We start from the raw sequence: 24,053 nt of genomic DNA on the forward strand, positions 1-24,053 counted from the left end.
GGTCTTAGCTAAAATGCTGTTTGCCTGCCTACTCTTTCACCCTGGCAACAGAGGAAACAACAATGTATTACTGTCATTTTTTATGTTATAAATACTGGCACTGGCACTTTTTACCAAACATGGTAGAGATTATTTCTACTTTTTAAAAGACCATGCCTTTTAAATAGGAAGTAAGTTTATTGAAGCAGTAAGTGGGCACACAGTCTGATTTAAAATGATTTAAGAGTCCATTTTGTGTAGCCCTTGCCTGCATTTAATAGAAACAGTAAATAGAGACAGAGAGATTTGGTTGCCCATTAGAGTAATTCACTCTGTTATAATCATCAATTACATTTATCCTGCCTGCTAATATCTCCAGTATGGACAGAATAAAATGGAATCCCTCAGTACTTTACCCATTTAATAATATGTGTTATATTTAATATGGATCTTCTTACAGTTGTGATGTTTATGGAAAACTGAGAGAATGAGGACAATTTTCTGCTTTTTGTTTTGCTTTTAAATCCATTAGTATCTGCAATCATTTGCAGTTTATGAAATGGGTGCTGCAACTAAAAGGAAGCTGCTGTAGTTGGACAGCTCTGGCAGCATAAAGTAGGTGAAGGTGTGGCATGTGCAGAACCAAGAACACTTTAAATCTGGAATATGTGTAATGTCATGTCATCTGCAGTGGTAATCTCCAGGAAAGATATTGTGAGTCACTTGCACACCTTTTTTTAGTATTATAATCAGGTTAGTGAAATGTATTGATCTCCGGGGCATTGCTTGAGGCCTCGTGTTCAGTAAGAAAAGGAAATTCTGCTGTGTATAGCTGGGACCCAATACTAACATTAGTGCAATGGGGGCTCATAAACTGCTTACCAGGTCTTGTCTTCCTTTTCAGCATATACTGAGATTTGAAAAGTCTTAGGTTCATTTCTTTTGATATGTTCAAACTGCCTAACATTTACAGTGGGGTAGACACTCCTCCAAAAAATATTTGTGGTCTTGTTGGTCTCCTATGCATTGTAGCGTGCCAGCAAATTTTACCTTAAAATAGCAGTTGCTGTGCCAATAGGTACCTATTGTGATACCCTGGGTTCCTGCACCCAAGGGGCATCTGCCTCTTCCTGGGGCATCGATAGTCATAACTGAGGATGGACTACAACAGAACAGGACAACACAACAGCTGTGGTGCAAAAGTGCAGTGTCCAAAATCAAATTGCATTGCAGTACATTTTCAATAAGTCAGAGTCTGTCCTTTGCACTGAATAATTTAGAGCAACAGGATATGGTCTTGTGAAGACATGGTTTTATCTAACATTCTTTGAGAAAGTCCTTATTAATGTTCACCCAATCTGGCAACTCCAGATAATACAGCATCGAGTGGAGGTTGATGAAGCACAGAGTGAGGCATCTGCAAATTTGCAGTATCTAGAACTCTGTGTTTTCTAGTTTTGTATTCCCAGGCACATCCACATATAAGGAAACGTTTCCTTCCCTTGTCCACCTAAACCTCAAATTTTTGATAGCAAGCAGTTGTAAGCACTTTATACTTTATTTTCAGTCTATGCAAATATATATGTGAGAAATGGAATTCAGAGTTTCAAAAGTTAGCATGATCTAGTTCATTAAGTGAGTAAGTGCAGGTCTGAAGTTCAATTTGTCACTAAAACTCATTGTTTACAATTGTTATTTCAGTTTCCTACTGAATATAATATTATTCCCATTTATAAGAAGTTATAGTATGATGTTCCATATACAGTGTGTGTATGACTGAGTTCTGCAGTTGACTAATGCTCAGTACTGGACTGGTTATTTATCTTTTGCAGGAATAGGCACCCACAGTCCTGACTTGAATAAGTGAGTTAGAAAATGGATATTGAGTGTGAGTTTTTGCATTGAGCCCTGGGTGAATGTGAGGATTGTTTTCTGTAGGCAGAGGATCCATGTATTAGAAGATGCCAGAGGTTATGTGATACTGTGGGACATGCACTGTATGTTACACAAAGTGCTATGTATTATATCTTTGTATATGGATAAACTGTGATTAGTTTATTTTATAGTGGTACAGCTTATTCTATATTTTGTTCTGCATCTTAATCTATAATGTTTTCCTCATTTACTTGTAAGTCAAATGACTAAGTGAATTTCTCATTGTGAGATAACTGTAATGGACATGTGTTTCATTGGTGGTTCCTGCATTGTGCCCAGTACTACATACTGTAGCTTTTATATGTGACCTTTTTCGTTCCATTACAACCATTAACCTGGTCAATCAATAACTGACTGTATCCGTGAAATGAGTCAATCAAAAGAAGGAAAGAAATGCCATCAATGTGACTGGGAAGAGATGGAGAAATTGACTCAGACTCATTGGCAGAATAATGGGAATACTGTAGTAAAGAATTTGATGGGGGGCAGAACAAAAAGAACTCTTGTGGTTGGAATAAAATTGATGCATGGCAAGACAGTAAAAGGTCATTTTTGTATGTAGTGAACTTCAGGAAAGAGGCAAAGTACAAAACGTATTGTAAATCTGGTGAATGTACAGTGTCACTTGTTGGCCAAAGTGTCACTGAAGAAATAGAAATGAATTGGTATATTCATTTAATAACCAATTTGTAGTGTTCACACTTGTATTAGTGATATGGTTTAAATTTACTGTTAGCATTTGTGTGTAAAAAAATTCAACTGTTCATGTGATCAAAGTGTGAGACTTCCGGAGGTAATGAAGCAAGTTGAGTAAGCTTTCATGGTACATTCTTAAACATTATTTGATCTAAGTGTTAACACTGCACATTGCTGCACTCCAATCCACAGTGAGTTCTGACTGGTGTGTTATAAACACACAAATAACATTTAAATAGAACTGGGAATCAACTATATATCTGCAGTTTTTCATAATCCTATCGTTTCTTCTCCCTTTATTGATAGAACATTCAGTCCTGAACTTTGTTCCTGCTCTTTACCTGTTCATCTTAATGTGCATCAGTTTTGTGAAACATGTTTTAACAGTTGCAAATTCATGACACTATTGCATTTTTATAATTCTTATTTTCTTTAAATTGAACAGATTTTTTCACATACTTGTTTACCAGAATGACACCAATTATATATAATTATTTTTTTAATGAGAATTTTGACCTTCAACATAAAACAAGGCCTGAACTTGAAACCCTCAGACACATGCAAAGTATGCACATACTCAAAAAGCTTGCCATATGCTTCAGACATATCCAGGAATGAAGATAATGTAAAGAGTTTATAAAATAAAATTGGCACACATTAACTGATCACGTAGCATCACGTTTGTCAGATTATGCTTGCATAATGGCCACAAGACTCTTTGCTTTGACTGCAGTGTGGATTATGGTAATTCTACTTTCAATGGTCTTCATTAAAAAAAAAAAGTCTCAGCAAATGACCGCAACACTCGTATGAAAAACAACACACACATCACCTCTCAGCTAGCTTATTAGTACTAACTTCATGTACCATATGAAACTGTCTTTGAAACTCTTATTGATTACCAATTCTGTAAACTTCAACAACTCTGCCTACCTTTCCCCATTGCCTTATCCATATCAATTTACATGTGAGATTTTGGCCTATTCCTCACATTCATTGGTCAAGCTTATCTTTAATTCAAAAAGTAAATTCCATGTGAATTGCTTTTCCTGTTTATGATATGCACAGATTTTTCCAGAAATATTTCTTTAACAATATTTTAGCAAAAAATAGGGAGTGGTCTCCCCTAGACTTTCTCGTACACTCAGATATAGGGATGGATATTTGAGGAGTAAACCGCAAGACAATGATTATATTTTTATATTAGGTACATTAAAGAGCCATCGGCATCAAATCAAATCAATAATGTATTGAACAATTATTATAAAAGTAAAGTTAAATAAATTGGAATCTGCAGATGCATGAATAAAAGGTAAAGTACCACTTCTGGTTAGTGGAAATAGCCCAAAAGTTGATAGAAATCTACGTTTTGTACCTAATACTTGTATGCAAAATTTGGTTGACCTAAATGAAAGTGTATTCAAGTATACATACATACACACACACACACACGTGCACACACACACAGACAGACACACAGACATAATTTCAAAAATGGTATTTTCGGAGTCAGGGAGGTCTAAAACATTGAGATTCATCAAAATCTAGACATTGAAATTTTGGACGATTCCAATATTTTCCCTATACTTTGTATACAAGAAAGTAAAAATGAATGTGTTTTGCACGTATTGAACTAGACCCTTGACATGTGAATTATTCAACAAAAGTGACATGAGATTGTTTTGTTCTTTTTTCCATGGACGTTTGTTTGCTATTGAATGTCATTGGTCACTATTGGCTTGTATTTTATTATAAATTTTTTTTTCTCCATTCTGCATGAAACATGAAATTAAAACATTTTTGGACATAACTACAAACAACACAATGTAAGTAATATATAAAAAATATGTAATTTTTGGATGGAGTATTCCTCTAATTCATGCACTGCCATCAAGAGTGTTTGCTGAGATTAAAAACAAGTTGAGAAGTAAACCCGTTTTGTTTAGAAACTAGAGCCTACCTCAGTGGGATTGAGGAACAAGGTAAATAAGATTTAAATAAGATGCTTGTTCATCACACCCATACTCATTTATATTCAGTTAGTTCCAAGACATTGTTTAGGGATGTTGACAGGGGCTGAAATACAATAACAGGATAACATCTACCCCAACACGGACTAGGAATCTGCATTTAGATCCAAGCATGACCACTCTGTGAAATGTGTACATCCCCCTCACATCCAAGTGGGTTCATCCAAATACTCCAGTCCCCTCTCTAATTACAAATATATTGATATAACATTCTGGATGAGAAGGTTATGTTAAAGCATATAAAAAGTAATTTTCTAGTACTGCAATGCAAAAAGAAATGTATTTTAATGTTAATAAACACAGTAAATGCATTAACCTCAGAGTTTCAAGTAATCCGTGCTTTAGCAGTTACCTGTGTAAGAAAGTTACAAAAATCATATATATTTCCTGGATTCATACTTCATGCCTTTTCATTTTGTATTTTGAGTCTGCATGTAATTCCCATGTTTGTGTGGATCTTCCTCCCACATTTCCATATGCATTTTAGGTTAATTAGCAATTCCAAACTGGCTCTATGCGAGTGTGGTTGTGTCCATAAGTATGCCCTGCCATGGGCTGGTGAACCGCCAAGAGCTGTTTCCTGTTGGCAAGATAGATTCCAGACCCCTGTGACCCAGAATCGGATTAAGTTGTGTTTAATAATGTTATATTTTCACAGAATCCATCTGTTTTCAAGTTAAAATTTTTGACTAATACTTCACTCTATGCCAGAGCTTATTAAAGAAATGCACAAAAAAAGTTGAAGGAAGTGTATTGTGCTTTATACACTGGAGAAAAGTACACCTTAGATAAATAGAAGTTTAAAAGCCAACAGAAAAAAAATGCTGTTTCCTTCTTTACTTTATATTCACATTTTCTGCATAAAATCATAATATTTTACACGTATAATATCACACTTAACTTCACCTGATTAGACAGAAGCCCATGGACTCTGTCCATGGTTAACATACTGTGTGTGTCTTGTAGCTTTCTAGTTTTTGTATCCAAATTTTGCTATTAACATAAGGTGAGCTCTAAACAATTTAACAAATAGAAAGAAATCAACAACACCGTAGCATAACTTAGTGAACATTAAGCCCAATTGTCACACATACACATGGAAATGGGTGGTGTATTTGAATGGTGCATCACTCTTGGCTATATAAAGGTAAGGGGACATGGCTGAATTTTATACATGTATCACTGTGCAAAACTCTTAGACCTCTTTGAAAAATGACATTTTAGGCTAGTTATTTGGACAGGAAGTGTTTATTGTCTCATGAAATCACTCTGTAACATTAGAATGATAAAATAATTATAATTATACAACAATTACAATCATTCTAATTTTTTTTCTAAAATAATAGTACACATTGGAATAAATAAAATAATTATAGCCTTAGACTTTTGTACGTCACTGTACATATGCAGTGTATATGTATGTATCATGTGTGATGAACAATCCTGGAAATACTTTGCAGTACTATACTGCATCTGTTCATGCAGTTACCCTCTGTGTTTTCTTTCATATATCTAAACCACGTTAGTTTATTTCTTCTCAGCACAACACCTATGACTCTCACATCAAGTCTTTCTCTTAAGTCAAAGTCATCTTCCTATCAATCCATGACACTTCACACATCTGATTATTCTCATACCTATTCTTTCCAGCTTACTTAACGTTCCTTCTTTATCAGTCATTCATTCCCACTACTCCTTTCATGACCTTCAGAAACCTTTTCCTTCAATTCCAGGGAAGCTCCATTCAAAATCAAAATTGATGACAATTTTGACTTTGAAAATGAAATTGCAAATGGCCTTACTTCATTTCATTTACCCAAAACATCTTTCACTTCATTGTTTTTGCATATGTTGAGACTATATGCATTGATTATTTACCAGCAATATCTTAACAACTGCAACACAATCACTCATCCACTTCACTTCTACCAGTTTGTCTGCTTATTGTTTAGACAGAAGAACACCATATCCATCATTATCATCACTGCAACCCTGTTAAAAAAACCTGAACCTTCCACTATTCCCAGTGCTTCAATTCCTAATCCTTATGCTCTCTCCTTTGCATCTTTTACTCACTGCCTTTCTTTCATCTCCCTTGCTAACATACCATCCTTCCCAGAGTGCATCAGGTCTAGGACCATCATAAATCAGGTTTTTGCAACTGGTAGTTTGGTTGTGTTCCCCAGCTTTCTGTTTGATATGGAAAGGTGGGCTGCCCAATGGGTCCTATGGACTTTATCAAGTGAGTATTGTAGCAGGTATTTTTTAAGTTTGGAAGGATTCCTGATGTCAGCTGCCCTTTAGTTGCCTTTTTGGCATGGAAGAGGAATGGTAACCATATCAGTATATATATATATATATATATATATATATACATATATATATATATACATATATATATATATATATACATATATATATATATATATATATATATATATATATATATATATACATATATATATATATATATATATATATATATATATATATATATATATATATATACATATATATATATATATATATACATATATATACATATATATATATATATATATACATATATATACATATATATATATATATACATAAGTACAGTATAGCAACTAGTTAGTGCAAATGGCCTGCTCCTCTAAGCTGCCAATCGTGTTGCAGCAATATATATGTTATCCAGAAATGGTCAAGAAATTTTGTTGTTGTTCAACCAAAGTGTAAAGAACATGTGACGTACAAAAGGTTATTTTGACCATAGTGTGATTTTTTTTTTTGTGGTTCTAACATTTCAGAATCAGCTTCCTGGTAATTTACAGAAAAATGTGAGAAAAACAAAACAAACAAAAAAAATCCAGCAAACAGCAGTTCTGTGTGTAAAAGTATTTTGCTAATAAGAGGTCAGAGGAGCATGGCCATACATCTTCAAGCTAACAGAAAAGCCACAAATGCTCAAATATGAGCACTTTACAACAGTATAATGCACCAAGGCATTTCTGAATACAAAATAAGTCAGACCTTGAAGCGAGAGACCTACAGCAGCAGAAGACCACCACAGGTTTCACCTCAGTCAGCTGAGAACAGAAGAATGACAATACATGATAATCAAAAGTGGACAACTGAATATAGGAAAGAAGTTGCATTGTCTGACGAATCTCAATTTCTGCTGCAGCATGAACAGTAGATGTTAAGCATAAATAGAGAAGATTTATGGCTCTGTCCTGCCTTGTGCCACTTTTAGAGGTTGGTGTTGGTAGTGAAATAGTGCAGAGAATGTTTTTTGACATATATTAGGCTCCTTAATACCAGATGAGTGTCGCTTGAATGTTACAACATGACTATGTGCATTTTTTATGGTCACAGCCTAAACTTTTCAAAATGGATACTTCTACCAGAAAAATAGCATCTCCTCTCTGGTTCTTGCCTTGTACTTTGTTAAATTAATACATCGTATGCATCTACAGATGCAACATATTGAAAGCCAGGACAGATTGCTCCACAGACAGATTGAGGAGATCGTTCCTCCCCCAAACTATGCGACTCTTTAATTCCACCAGGGGGGGTAAACGTTAATATTTAACATTATACATAGTTATTGTCTGTTTTTTTTTTCACCTGTATTATTATCATTCTTTAATTTAATATTATTTATTGTATCAGTATGCTGCTGCTGAAGAATGTGAATTTCCCATCGGGATTAATAAAGTATCTATCTATCTATCTATCTATCTTAAATGATAATTTGAATGGGAGTAAAGTGAATTGCCTAAAACAGGAGTACTGGAATATTTTCTTGAAGCCATGCCTAGGATGGTATTTGGTAGGAAGACCCATCAGGATATGGTGACCTTTGTAACCTTGTTGAGCTCAGATGTATGGAGCTGCCCCGTGGGTTTATCCTTCTCAGTATTAAAGGTGAAGGTCAGGTGAAATGTGAGAGGCATGTGCTGGACAGGTTCAGGCAAATGAAACCTTGCTGATAGAAATTGGTATTTGGGATATGGAATGTCATTTCATTTCTTGGGAAGGCTAAAAAAGTACTGGCTACAAAGTTTCAGCTTCACCTATTTGCACAGTGTTGTCCCTGGGAAAAGCGCTATATAAATGTAATGAATTATTATTATTATTATTATTATTACTTCTATTCTGATCCAGCTGATTAGGACATAGAGTAGGTTAATAGGAAAAGTGGTCTAATAACATTCCAAAGTCACAAACATGTTAAATGAACACATCTACAATATGCCAAGTTGAAAACTGAAGTATTTTTTTTCTTTAAAAATCCTGTGATATTTTAGATGACTTGTTTGGATTTCTTTCCTGGGTTTTGTATAGTTGAAGTGATTTTGGATTCTTTGATGTTAACATGGAACAAAATGTAACTCAACATGCACTTGATAAGCACATGGTACTGTATATAACAAACAAGTTAAACATTTCTTAAATATTGTAGTTTTCTTTTATTGTTGGGGTCTCTGTAACTCAGACTAAAACCACTTTTGCCTTCACTGATACTTCTAGTGTTGCATTCACAGTATCTGATTGCATATAAATAAACAAGCAAAACCTCTTCAATTTTGCTTACCTGCATCTTCTGTCTTTGAAATGGAATTAGATTATGATCAATTTCAGTACTGTGCATTTTAATACTTTTGGGCATCAATCCATCCATTTTCCAACCTGCTGAATCCGAACACAGGGTCACGGGGGTCTGCTGGAGCCAATCCCAGCCAACACAGGGCACAAGGCAGGAACCAATCCCGGGCAGGGTGCCAACCCACCGCAGTACTTTTGGGCATTTTTTGCTAATTACAATAGGATTATTACTTTGTTACAGCTATCCTGTTAGCTTAATTATTTCAGTTTCAGTTTCAAATAATTCTTTTTAAAACCGCTTTTACTTAAGTGGTCTTGCTTACTTATTTACTCAATAATTTCAAGTTTAGTATGAATCAAAGAAATGCAACATAAACAAAAAGTATAATGTCGAAGCATCAACAGTGAAACAGCATTTACTCGTTTGGCTGTCACCTTTATCCAAGGCAACTTACAACATTTATGATACAATTGTTTACATTTCTTTTGGTTTTCCAATGGAGCACAGACAGGTCAAGTGACTTGCTCAGGGTCACACAGTGTCACTAGTGGGATTTGAATCAACAACCTCAGGGTTTGAAGTCCAAAGCATTAAACACCTACACCACACTGCATAACCTATACAAATAAATGAGTATATTAAAAAATAAATTAGTATAAATCATACATTTCTTAATTTAATTGATGAAACTGTAAAACTGGCCCACTATGGCTGAGAAAACACCCTTGTCTTTCAACTTTTTGAAAACAACACTCTTGCACTTTTTCTAGTGTCTCATTTATTCTTCTTAGTTGACTCATTGCTGTCATTATCTGAGCTTTGGACTTCTGAAACGATTTTTTTACTTTCGCTTTCAGTGACACATTCTATATATAAATATATAGGGCACAGTGTTGCAATTGTTAGCACTGCAGCTGACAGTATCACTTACCTGGTTTTGTGTCTCTGTGGTATTTTGCATTTTCTCTCTGTGTTTTTATATAGATTTTTCTCCTGTAACTCCCTTTTCCTCTCACGTCTTCAAAGACATGTATGTTTGCCCTGTCGAATTGCCTCGTCACTGTGTGAGTGTGAATGTGTGTTAGAGTGGATTCTGGGATGGGCAAGTACCCTCTGTTAGATTGGTTTCTGCCTTGTGACCTGTATTGTCAACATCGGCTCTGACCTTCATATATTGCATATTATACAAGGTGTTATTTTGTAAGAGCAGATTCAACGTTCTTGGGTCAGTTGTATAAGAAATTGATTATTCTTTAGGTAAATAAGGAAAATTTCTAATGAATAGAAAAGCATTATTAATAACACATTCATTCCAAGGCAAACTGTTTGTTTTGATGGGCCATTACTACATCTTTTCACTTATCTTCATCTTTTTGGGACCAGTTCCACTCAATTATGTAGAAATCAGTATGAGAAAACAATATGAAACAAACTCGGCAGCAGTTCTAACGAGTATGCTGTGCTAAATAAAGTATTATACAGTATGTGGAGCCTTGATTTAAATGGTGAGACTGATGGAACATCCTTCTCTAATATTGGTTAGTAGAGTTTGGGTGTCCTAATGACTGTGCCTCCTACATTATTTTTATTTATTCTTCAAATTTTAATGAAACCTGAAGATTATAGGAAAACCAGGTGCCAACAGAAAATAATTTAAGCCTAACATCCCTGTAGCCAAACAAGCAATCACCCAGCCCTAGAAGGTGATTCTGGAACTCGACCAAAATTGGTCACTAGTAGTTTTAATGCCATTTCAAGCCAGTGGGCAGATTAAGTTAAGAGTTTGGAGGACATAATGGGTGAAGGCTTACTAGCATCTAAAAAGAGTCTGATGATGATAGAGAGAGAGGGAACAGATGGTGTGCTTCTTGTTGTGTGAGAAGTACAGTACTGTGCAAAAGTTTTAGGCAGGTGTGAAAAAAATGCTGTAAACAAAGAATGCTTTCAGAAATATAAATAATGATTGTTTATTGTTATCAATTTACAAAATGCAAAGTGAGCGAACAAAAGAAAAATCTAAATCAAATCAATATTTGGTGTTACTACCTTTTGCCTTCAAACCAGCTTCAATTCTTATAGGTACACTTGCACAAAGTCAGGGATTTTGTAGGATTCTAGTCAGGTGTATGATCAACCAATTATACCAAACAGGTGCTAATGATCATCAATGTCACATGTAGGTTGAAACACAATCATTAACTGAAACAGAAACAGCTGTGTAGGAGTCTTAAAAGGAGGGTGAGAAACAGCCAAACTCTGCTACCAAGGTGAGGTTGTGGAAGACAGTTTCATGTCATGGCACGATTGAGCACAGCAACAAGACACAAGGTAGTTCTACTGCATCAGCAAGGTCTCTCCCAGACAAAGATTTCAAAGCAGACTGGGGTTTCAAGATGTGCTGTTCAAGCTCTTTTGAAGAAGCACAAAGAAACGGGCAACGTTGAGGATCGTAGACGCAGTGGTTGGCCAAGGAAACTTAGTGCAGCAGATGAAAGACACATCAAGCTTATTACCCTTCGAAATCGGAAGATGTCCAGCAGTGCCATCAGCTCAGAACTGGCAGAAACCAGTGGGACCCAGGTACACCCATCTACTGTCTGGAGAAGTCTGGCCAGAAGTAGTCTTCATGGAAGAGTTGCAGCCAAAAAGCCATACCTCCGACGTGGGAACAAGGCCAAGCGACTCAAGTATGCACGAAAACATAGGAACTGGGGTGCAGAAAAATGGCAGCAGGTGCTCTGGACTGATGAGTCAAAATTTGAAATATTTGGCTGTAGCAGAAGGCAGTTTGTTCGTCGAAGGGCTGGAGAGCGGTACAATAATGAGTGTCTGCAGGCAACAGTGAAGCATGGTGGAGGTTCCTTGAACGTTTGGGGCTGCATTTCTGCAAATGGAGTTGGAAATTTGGTCAGGATGAAGGGTGTTCTCAATGCTGAGAAATACAGGCAGATACTTATCCATCATGCAATACCAACAGAGAGGTGTGTGATTGGCCCCAAATTTATTCGGCAGCAGGACAACGACCCCAGACATATAAAGACATATGACCCCAAAGTCATTAAGAACTATCTTCAGCGTAAAGAAGAACAAGAAGTCCTGGAAGTGATTGTATGGCCCCCACAGAGCCCTGATCTCAACATCATCGAGTGTGTCCGGGATTACATGAAGAGACAGAAGGATGTGAGGAAGCCTAGATCCACAGAAGATCTGTGGTTAGTTCTCCAAGATGTTTGGAACAGCCTACCAGCCGAGTTCCTTCAAAAACTGTGTGCAAGTGTACTTAGAAGAATTGATGCTGTTCTGAAGGCAAAGGGCGGTCACACCAAATACTGATTTGATTTAGATTTCTGTTTTGTTCATTCACTGCATTTTGTTGATTGATGACAGCATTTTTTCACACCTGCCTAAAACTTTTGCACAGTACTGTACTTGGGGCACCCCGTTGTGAAACAGGAGTTCAAAACTTACAAAGGCGTATCTGTAGTCTGTGTTTTTCCTCCTATTTGGCTCAATTGTACTTATTATTTTTAATCAACAGGCAGTTTTTGATACTTTTGGCAATTTTCACATTATTGTGGGTTCTGAGAGACACCACAAAGGTGCTCACTCCTGGTACAAAACTATTTGATCCTATTACATTAGAATACAATGCTTTGATTTAAAAAAACTGCTCAGTTTCCAAAATGTAAAACGAAAATCAATCCAAGTCCTAGGAGTTGTGAAGCAGAGTGCTTTTGTTCCACTGTGCTGTTCTAATGTCTGATTTTAGATCAATTCAGACACTTTTATCTATAAATAAGGCTGTCTGTTAAAGTCGCCATATATTAATGCATGTGGTTTTCTAATGAAAGAAAAGTCTAGTTCAGAAACCATAAGTACAGTGTACAATAGTGACATTATGACCTACAAATACGATGTATACAAAGTGAGTAAACCCTTTAATAGACCAAATAGAAAGGGCACTTGCTTTGTGAAATTTCTTTTTCTGGTTACTGTGGTATTCCTCTCACATTCCCAGATAACTGCAAGTTAGGCCAATTAATGATTCTGAATTGTCCCTGTGCGAGTGAGAGTGTTTTTGTAGAGAAGAAGAGGAATGGGCCCTGTGATGGAATGTGATCAAGCTGGATTTAGTGAGTTTGAGAATCTTATGCTATTTTTTGATTCCATAATTATCATGATTCCATTTAACCAGATTGTTTAATGGAATCTTGGAAAGTGAGATGATGCCTGAGGAGTGGAGAAGTGTACTGGTACCAATTTTAAGAATAAGGGGGATGTGCAGGACTGTAATAACTACAGGGGGATGTAATCGATGAGCCACAGCATGAAGTTATGGGAAAGAGTAGTGGAAGCTAGGTTAAGAAGTGAGGTGATGATTAGTGAGCAGCAGTATGGTTTCATGCCAGGAAAAAGCACCACAGATGCAATGTTTGCTCTGAGGGTGTTGATGGAGAAGTATAGAGAAACCCAGAAGGAGTTGCATTGCGTCTTTGTGGACCTTGAGAAAACATATGACAAGGTGCCTTGAGAGGAGTTGTTGTATTGCATGAATAAGTCGGGAGTGGCAGAGAAGTATGTAAGAGTTGTACAGGATATGTATGAGGGAAGTGTGACAGTAGTGAAAACTGCAGTAGGAGTGACACATGCATTCAACATGTAGGTGGGATTACATCAGGGATTGGCTCTGAGCCCTTTCTTATTTGCAATGGTGATGGACAGGTTTACAGATGAGATTAGACAGGAGTGCCAATGGACTATGACGTTTGCTGATGACATTGTAATCTGTAGCAAGAGTAGGGAGCAGGTTAAGGAGACCCTCGAGAGGTGGAGATATGCTCTAGAGAGGAGAGGAATGAAGGTCAGTAGGAACAAGACAGAATACATGTGTGTAAATGAGAGGGAGGTCAGTGGAATGGTGAGGATGCAAGGAGAACAGTTGGTGAAGGTGGATTTGTTTAAATATATGGGATCAACAGTACAGAGTAATGGGGATTGTAGAAGAGAGTGCAGGGAGAGTGGAATGAGTGGAGAAGAGTGTCAGAAGTAATTTGTGACAGACGGATATCAGCAAGAGTGAAAGGGAAGATCTACAGGATGGTAGCGAGACCAGCTATGTTATATGGGTTGGAGACGGTGGCACTGACAAGAAAGCAGGAGGCAGAGCTGGAGGTGGCAGAGTTAAAGATGCTAAGATTTGCATTGGGTGTGACGAGGATGGACAGGATTAGAAATAAATACATGAGAGGGTCAGCTCAGGTTTGACAGTTGAGAGACAAAGTCAGAGAGGCGAGATTGTGTGGGTTTGGGCTTGTGCAGATAAGAGATGCTGAGTATATTGGGAGAAGGATGCTAAGGATAGAGCTGCCAGGCAAGAGAAAAAGAGGAAGGCCTAAGAGAAGGTTTATGGATGTGGTGAGAGAGGACATGCAGGTGATGGGTGTAACAGAGCAAGATGCAGAGGACAGAAAGATATGGAAGAATGTGATCCACTGTAGCAACCCCTAATGGGAGTAGCCAAAAGAAGAAGAAGAATTTGATAATGTTAAGTGAAAATCCTCAAGGTTTATACATGGAAAAGAAAATCTCACTTGTATTAATTTAGTACATGTTACAGTTAAAGTGACAGTTTAACATGTGTATGAATTGATTTCTGGCAGTTATTTTTCCATTGCCTTTTTGAATAAACATAATATGATTTAAAGAAAAGATAAACTGGTAAAATATAACAATTAGACAGATTTTATGTTAAACTAACACAACAGTACAATGGTAAGTCAGCCTGTTTTGATCGCGTCATTCATTTAGGAACCTCTGTTCACAAGATATGCTAGTCCTTACATCCTCCTTTATTTGTGCATCTTGTTGCTTTTGTTCATCGGATATCCTAGCCCTCCTGTGGATACCAGACAACATTACACCCAGCCATAGACGGACGTTAGAAGCTAGAAGTTTTGTCTATTTTTTTTCTATGTATAGCGTTAGTCCTGTTATACTGGATGCAATATAGGCAACATTATTTACAGATATTTTTGTACTTTGCAGGACTGATTAGTCATATTGTACTGTCATTAACAACAGAATGCAATTACATTAAAGAGCCATTTACGTTTTATATTCTACCTCCCGGTCAGTGATGTGTAAAATCATCAGTATATTTTTTCTCAATCCTATCTAATCCACATTTATGCATCCTTAATTGCAGCCAGAGCCAAAATGAGCACATATATTACGATTGGACCTCATGGCATGATAAATCTGCACTGGCCATTTCAGAATATTTCATCATAAGTAAATATTTTTCTAACATTAACATTACCAGAAAGTCAGCAACTCAAGTTTCGAAATCAAACAGCTTTGAGGTGAAAAGGGCAAGCCATAAAAAGACCCAAAGAACACATACTACACATAATGCTCGACTCAAACACAAGACTCTCGAGCTGGTGGTTAACCACCATGCTTGCCAGGTGTTTGCTGGAAAGCATGAGGCCTGCAAACAACTGAAAAAATTATTTTCTACATACCTCTGTTTTCCACATCAGGATACAACACTGCTTTGAAACAGGGTGTTATTCTTCTGGCTTCTTCCTCACAAAAATGAAGGATTTCTGGGTGGTTGTCCTCATTTTAATGGAGAGAATAAGGGGCTGTAGCTTTTAAGCCCCATTGCTAACCTGGAAATTTCAGTAAGGATAAATGCACAGACAGACACACCCACGCACACACACACACACACACACACACACACACACACACACGGGTTGAGAAAAGGCTGCAAAGCCAATTGGAAAGCCACACAGTTTCCAGTACCTGGAAAAAAGATAATTTTACACAATACAATAAAAACAGTGTGTTTTTCTTTCTGAGCATAGGATTGGAATTTGGAAGAAAAAGGCAAAGTTAAGTGTAGTTATAAACATTTTAATATTAAGTTAAATTACTAATGGAGGCTTTTTACTTATTTTGCACAACATCTGTACCTCACTGGCCCCTAATTCAGAAATGCCACTGTACAGTACAGAAATGTTATCAGTATATGTTAAAAACCTTATTCTTCACCAGCAATATCCATTATAATTACCATTACTTCTTATCCATATTATAGCATATTAAAATATACAGTACAAAATGTTTAACCTTGGCCTCATAATCTTTAACATGACATCAAAAAATATTTCATGCTCGCTGCCATTACCATCTAAGGCAAAACTGAATGAACGGTTCTGGATGCACTGTCTGTGCCATGAGTCAAGCAGCACTTCTTACTAGCAAGCGTTGATGTATTTTGACCAAAGTGCACCACAAAAAGGAAAAGTGAATAGGATTTCTGTTTCACCAAGAAGCTGACTATTTTGCTGCTACCCTCTTCCTTAAAGATAAAAAAGCTTTGTTTACCTTCTTAATAAAATTCAAATTCGCGGGGAGTGAAATCCTATTAAAGCAGCATAGGGGTGCTCTTTTAAAACACTAGTCCATCACAGGGAACACCCATCCACACTCAGACTACTCATTCACCTGATGCCAATATAGGGTCACCAGTTAACCTACGGCACATGTTTTGGGAATGTTGGTGGAAAATTTGTGCACTTGGTAAAAAATCCCACACATGCATGAGAGCACAAGCAAAATCCATATAGGCAGTAAACACTGGATGCCAGAGACAGCAGTGCTAACCACTGCAGCACCTCCCAGGATGTTCAGATACTATTAAATTCTAAGTGCTTAGCTTATATTTGAATTAGCAAATACAGAAATGAGTATGCACTCCGCTTATGCAATATTTTAGTTCAGTGATATTTAGTAAATGAAGATCTAGAACTTGTTACCAAATTAAGAATATTTACCAGATTAAACATGCATGATATTTATGAAAACAAAGCACATTACAGCATAAAGGTTAGCACTGCTGTATTTTGGATCCTGGGTTCGATTACCATGATTTTGTATATGTGGAGTTTGCATGTTCTTTCTATACCTCTGCTAATTTTCCTCTGGATACTGTGCTTCTCCTACCACATCCCTAAGGATGTACATATTAGTTAGATTGGCTTTTCAAAACTGACCCTATTAAAGTGGGTGTGCAGTAGACTGGCACCACATCCAGGTCTGGTTCCTGTATTGCACCCTTATGCTCCCTGAGACCATAGATAAATTAAGCATATTGGCGAATATAATATTTTGTTTATTTTATAGATAAGGGTTTTCTGAAAATGGTGCTATCAAAATAAAGCGAAATGACTGCTAGGCATTACTAACAATTTCTTGAATTTCTTCTTTCTTTTTCCTGTTAGGCGTCTGGTCATCTAATTGCTGCTCTCCCCCACACTTACTGGACATTGAGAGCAAATATGCCTCCCATTTTTGCATTTTCAATATATTCAGCATTTAAGAGAGTAACTTCTGGAGATTCAATCTAGCTTAAAAACAGTAGCTGTCAGGTAAATAAATGGAAGGAAAACAAATGTTAATTTTAATAAATAAACTGAGAGAAATAGTGTATATTTCTACATGTCTTTTGGAGACTGAACAGTGTGCCATTACCACTTGCATAATGAGATTAAATGGTCAAGGAAAAATTAAGATGTGATCCATAAATTACTGTGTGTCGTATACAATCATAAAAAGAGAGCAGCTATACAGTGCCTCAAAGAAAAAAAATACTAAGTACAGAACTGTTTTTAAGTTTGCATCAAAAACCTTACACATACAGTAGTGTAACCTAGACATTTTTAAATCCACCATATTCTACTAAATATATTCTTTGTGGAAATTTTATGAAAAAAATTACATTTTACATTTGCAGCATGACAAGAATGAAACTATATTAGCAATGAAAAAAAACATTTCTATCTAAGCTTGCTTTACAGCATTAATGTTGTGACAAATATGAAAATATTCAGTTTTATTAAATATTAAATGCTTATTAAATAAGCATTATTAAGATAACTCTGAGAACTTTGTCAAGAAAACCTAATGTACAGCATTGTAGTTATAGTATATAGCTGATAAATTAATAGTGTACATGTTTGTCTTTAAAAATGTTACATTTCTGAGTTTCTGTGAAATTTAAAACATTATCCATGTTGTGCTTATTGTTTAAAACTACTTCCTGAGTTATTTCCAGTCCTTGGCTCTTCCTCACTGACATTTTACAATTTGAACATATGTGAAACACATGTGCTTTGTCAATTACAAAGCATATCTATTCTACTCTTTAGCTGTAATAAAAAATAAATACACATTTTATTTATATATGTATGTATGTGTGTATATATATATATATTTAATATATATACAGGTGCTGGTCATAAAATTAGAATATCATGACAAAGTTGATTTATTTCAGTAATTCCATTCAAAAAGTGAAACTTGTATATTAGATTCATTCATTACACACAGACTGATGTATTTCAAATGTTTATTTCTTTTAATGTTGATGATTATAACTGACAACTAATGAAAGTCCCAAATTCAGTATCTCGGAAAATTAGAATATCAATTAAGACCAATGCAAAAAAAGGATTTTTAGAAATGTTGACCAACTGAAAGGTATGAACATGAAAAGTATGAGCATGTACAGCACTCAATATTTAGTTGGGGCTACTTTGGCCTGGATTACTGCAGCAATGCGGCGTGGCATGGAGTCGATCAGTCTGTGGCACTGCTCAGGTGTTATGAGAGCCCATGTTGCTCTGATAGTGGCCTTCAGCTCTTCTGAATTGTTGGGTCTGGCGTATTGCATCTTCCTCTTCACAATACCCCATAGATTTTCTGTGGGGTTAAGGTCAGGCGAGTTTGCTGGCCAATCAAGAACAGGGATACCATGGTCCTTAAACCAGGTACTGGTAGTTTCAGGTCCTGTTGGAAAATGAAATCTGCATCTCCATAACGTTCGTCAGCAGCAGGAAGCATGAAGTGCTCTAAAACTTCCTGGTAGACAGCTGCGTTGACCTTGGACCTCAGAAAACACAATGAACCAACACCAGCAGATGACATGGCACCCCAAACCATCACTGACTGAGGAAACTTTACACTGGACCTCACGCAACATGGATTCTGTGCCTCTCCTCTCTTCCTACAGACTGTGAGACCTTGATTTCCAAAGGAAATGCAAAATTTACTTTCATCAGAGAACATAACTTTGGACCGCTCAGCAGCAGTCCAGTCCTTTTTGTCTTTAGCCCAGGCGAGACGCTTCTGACGCTGTCTCTTGTTCAAGAGTGGCTTGACACAAGGAATGCGACAGCTGAAACCCATGTCTTGCATACGTCTGTGCGTGGTGGTTCTTGAAGCACTGACTCCAGCTGCAGTCCACTCTTTGTGAATCTCCCCCACATTTTTGAATGGGTTTTGTTTCACAATCCTCTCCAGGGTGCGGTTATGTCTATTGCTTGTACACTTTTTTCTACCATATCTTGTCCTTCCCTTCGCCTCTCTATTAATGTGCTTGGACACAGAGCTCTGTCAACAGCCAGCCTCTTTAGCAATGACCTTTTGTGTCTTGCCCTCCTTGTGCAAGGTGTCAATGGTCGTCTTTTGGACAACTGTCAAGTCAGCAGTCTTCCCCATGATTGTGTAGCCTACAGAACTAGACTGAGAGACCATTTAAAGGCTTTTGCAGGTGTTTTGAGTTAATTAGCTGATTAGAGTGTGGCACCAGTTGTCTTCAATATTGAACCTTTTCACAATATTCTAATTTTCTGAGATACTGAATTTGGGACTTTCATTAGTTGTCAGTTATAATCATCAACATTAAAAGAAATTAACATTTGAAATACATCAGTCTGTGTGTAATGAATGAATCTAATATACAAGTTTCACTTTTTGAATGAAATAAATCAACTTTGTCATGATATTCTAATTTTATGACCAGCACCTGTATTGTGAGGGATGGCTGGCCAAATATTCCGATCCACACCTCCAAGCTGCTAGATGGAGCTCTCCCAACATGGAAGTGCCCCAAATTACAGCAGGGTCATATAGACATTGTAGTTTTTATAAACAGCCTTGCTGGATACCATGGGGACCACTAGGAGCCGCTGGAGGGAGGGTCATAGTGCCCTATAACCCGGAAGTGCATCATGAACACAAGACTGGAAGGAACGACGTGCTTCTGGGTGAAGAACTGGAGTTTTATATGACCTGGAAGTGTTCCTAGTCACGTGGACATAGAGAGCGAAACACTTCCAGGTCAAGGACTATAAAAGGACTATGGGAAATCCCAGACGTTGAGCTGAGCTGGGTGGAAGGGTGGCAACGCGTCTGGGAGTGTGGAGGATTATTGATTTATTGTTTATTGTGTTTATTTGAAGATTGTGGAGAAGTGGGTGCTTTGTGCAGGTTTTGTCCTAATAATAAATATAATATTTGGACTTTTACCTGGTGTCTAATGTGTGGTCTGAGGGTTCAAGGGGTTACGGGGACCCTAAATCTGTCAAAATATATATACATATACAGTCATATGAATAAGTTTGGGGACCCCTCTCAGCCTGCATAATAATTTACACTACTTTCAACAAAAAAGATAACAGTGGTATGTCTTTCATTTCCTAGGAACATCTGAGTACTGGGGTGTTTTCCGAACAAAGATTTTTAGTGAAGCAGTATTTAGTTGTATGAAATTAAATCAATTGTGAAGAACTGGCTGTGCAAAAATTTGGGCACCCTTGTAATTTTGCTGATTTCAATGCATGTAACTGCTCAATACTGATTACTTGCTACACCAAATTGGTTGGATTCGCTTGTTAAGCCTTGAACTTCATAGACAGGTGTGTCCAATCATGAGAAAAGGTATTTAAGGTGGTCAACTGCAAGTTGTGCTTCCCTTTGACTCTCCTCTGAAGAGTGCAAGCATGGGATCCTCAAAGCAACTCTCAAAAGATCTGAAAACAAAGATTGTCTAGTCTCGTGGTTTAGGGGAAGGCTACAAAAAGCTCTCTCAGAGGTTTAAACTGTCAGTTTCAACTGTAAGGAATGTAATCAGGAAATGGAAGGCCACAGGCACAGTTGCTGTTAAACGCAGGTCTGGCAGGCCAAGAAAAATACAGGAGCGGCATATGTGCAGGATTGTGAGAATGGTTACAGACAACCCACAGATCACCTCCAAAGACCTGCAAGAACATCTTGCTGCAGATAGTGTATCTGTACATCGTTCTACAATTCAGCACAATTTGCACAAAGAACATCTGTATGGCAGGGTGATGAGAAAGAAGCCCTTTCTGGACTCACGCCACAAACAGAGTTGCTTGTTGTATGCAAATGCTCATTTAGACAAGCCAGATTCATTTTGGAACAAAGTGCTTTGGACTGATGAGACAAAAATTGGGTTATTTGGTCATAACAAAAAATGCTTTGCATGGCAGAAGAAGAACACCGCATTCCAAGAAAAACACCTGCTACCTACTGTCAAATTTGGTGGAGGTTCCATCATGCTGTGTGGCTAGTTCAGGGACTGGGGCCCTTGTTAAAGTTGAGGGTCAGATGAATTCAACCCAGTATCAACAAATTCTTCAGGATAATGTTCAAGCATCAGTCACAAAGTTGAAGTTGCACAGGGGTTGGATATTCCAACAAGACAATGACCCAAAACACAGTTCGAAATCTACAAAGGCATTCATGCAGAGGGAGAGGTACAATGTTCTGAAATGGCCGTCACAGTCCCCTGACTTGAATATCATCGAAAATCTATGGGATGATTTGAAGCAGGCTGTCCATGCTCAGCAGCCATCAAATTTAACTGAACTGGAGAGATTTTGTATGGAAGAATTGTCAAAAATACCTCCATCCAGAATCCAGACACTCATCAAAGACTATAGGAGGCGTCTAGAGGCTGTTATATTTACAAAAAGAGGCTCAACTTAGTATTGATGTAATTTCTCTGCTGGGGTGCCCAAATTTATGCACCTGTCTAATTTTGTTATGATGCATATTGCATTTTCTGTTAATCCAATACTATTGTTTCCATAAGGCATGACATATATTAAAAGTAAGTTTGCTACAGGCAGTCCCCAGGTTACGTACGAGATAGGGACTGTAGGTTTGTACTTAAGTTGAATTTGTATGTAAGTCGGAACAGATCCATTATTTTAATAAATGCTATTGTTGACCGATTGTAACCAAGTGCTCTGTCAATGAATGATGGAGTTTCATCTCTCTCTGACCTTTTTATTATTTCTACTTTATTTTCAGTGGTGATGGTTTTCCTCTTCTTTACTGTATCACCAGTACTTGCATCAGATTTGTGTTTCAGAGACATTCTTGAAGGGTGAAGACAAAAGGTTAAGATGAGCTCTTCTGCACAGCACTGTCCATGCTATCACAGCAGGAAGGCACCAGTCATCAACATGTCTGATGTACTGACAAGAGACAACTTCCTGCTATGTGCGTAACAGTACAAGCAGGCTTGCTATTGAGAATGGCTTGGGGCGGCGAGGGGGGGGTTCATCACTCGGCCACCACACAGTCACCTCCACTACAGTATGCTGTCTGCGTCCGCCCACCGAGGACGGACACGGTGCTGCCAAAGGCGGGTAGTGAATCGCCCAACCCTAATTCATCAGGCAGCCATCCGAGGCACACTACAGTGCTACCCCTGCCGCCCCGTTCACCCTCAGTGGCCTCCGTTCAGCCACAACCGGGTCAGCGCTTGCAGCATTACCAGCTGTGTGTGCTGGGCGGGCAGTGAAACGCCCCCTTTCGCTCCATCCAGCCTGCGTCCAGTCAGGAGCAGTAGCTGCGGCGGCGTAGTGGACGGGCAGCGAACCATCGTCCTGCACACGAGTGATAGCTGTGGCCTCGGTGACTGTGGAGCCACCCGAGGGACACTACACTGCGTGAGCAGCAAAATTGCCCCCTTCCAGCCACCGCTTGCAGCATCCCCAGGCCGAAGATGATGGAGCGGCAGTTACAGAGGCACAGGCCTCGTTCGCTGAGCTTTCAAAAAATTAAGAGGGGTTCCCAAACTTTTTCATATGACTGTATGTATATATACATATATATAATATATATATATTGTGATATGTGGCCGGCTTGGCATTCCGGCCAATACCCCCAGGCCGCCAGGTGGAGCTTTCCCTGCAGCATGGACATGCCCCGAGTTCCAGCAGGGACTCATGGACTATGTAGTTTTTATGCGCAGCCCTGCTGGATGCCTTGGGGACCACCAGGAGTCGCTGTAGGGAAACCCAGGGACTCTTATATGCCCTATGATCCAGAAGTACGTCATAATCCCAGGACAGGAGGAAACGATGTACTTCCAGGTTAAAGAAAAGGACTGTTTACCCTGACCCGGAAGGAATACGGACTTGTGGGTTGTGCCAGGAACCCCTTCCGGGTCAGGGAGTATAAAGGACTATGGGAAAGCCCAGTACGCCGAGCTGAGCTGGGAGGTAGTGTGGCAACGTGTCTGGGAGTGGTGGTATTGTGTATTGATTTATTGATTATCTATATGAGTGTTGTAGTGTATAGGGTGCTTGGTGCACATATAAGTCTAAATAAAAGTTATATTTGGACTTTTATATGGTGTCTGATATCTGCTCAGAGGGTTCAAGGGGTCACGGAGGCCTTAATCTCTCACAATATATATATAATATGTATGTATGTATGTGTGTGTGTGGGTGTGTGTGTGTGTGTGTGTGTGTGTGTGTGTGTGTGTGTGTAAATATATATACAGTATATATATATAATATGTGTATATGTTTATGATTGGAAGGACACTCATAACATTGAGGGGTGCCAGCAGGGTCGCCCCTTTTAATCCAAATGTAAATAAATTCAAATAAAAAGAATACTTGATGGCAGTTACAGAAGTAATTACACTAATT

The 24,053-nt window shown here is 37.9% G+C and overlaps 1 protein-coding gene across 1 annotated transcript in view; it reads left to right on the forward strand.

Annotated features, from left to right (window-relative positions):
• Positions 1-24,053, forward strand: part of ccdc146 (coiled-coil domain containing 146) — a 159,501-nt gene that overhangs the window by 27,749 nt on the left and 107,699 nt on the right. The gene's annotated exons all lie outside the window — the stretch shown is intronic.

Source organism: Erpetoichthys calabaricus, chromosome 1, assembly GCF_900747795.2.
Source record: "Erpetoichthys calabaricus chromosome 1, fErpCal1.3, whole genome shotgun sequence".
Taxonomy (NCBI): Eukaryota; Metazoa; Chordata; class Cladistia; order Polypteriformes; family Polypteridae; genus Erpetoichthys; species Erpetoichthys calabaricus.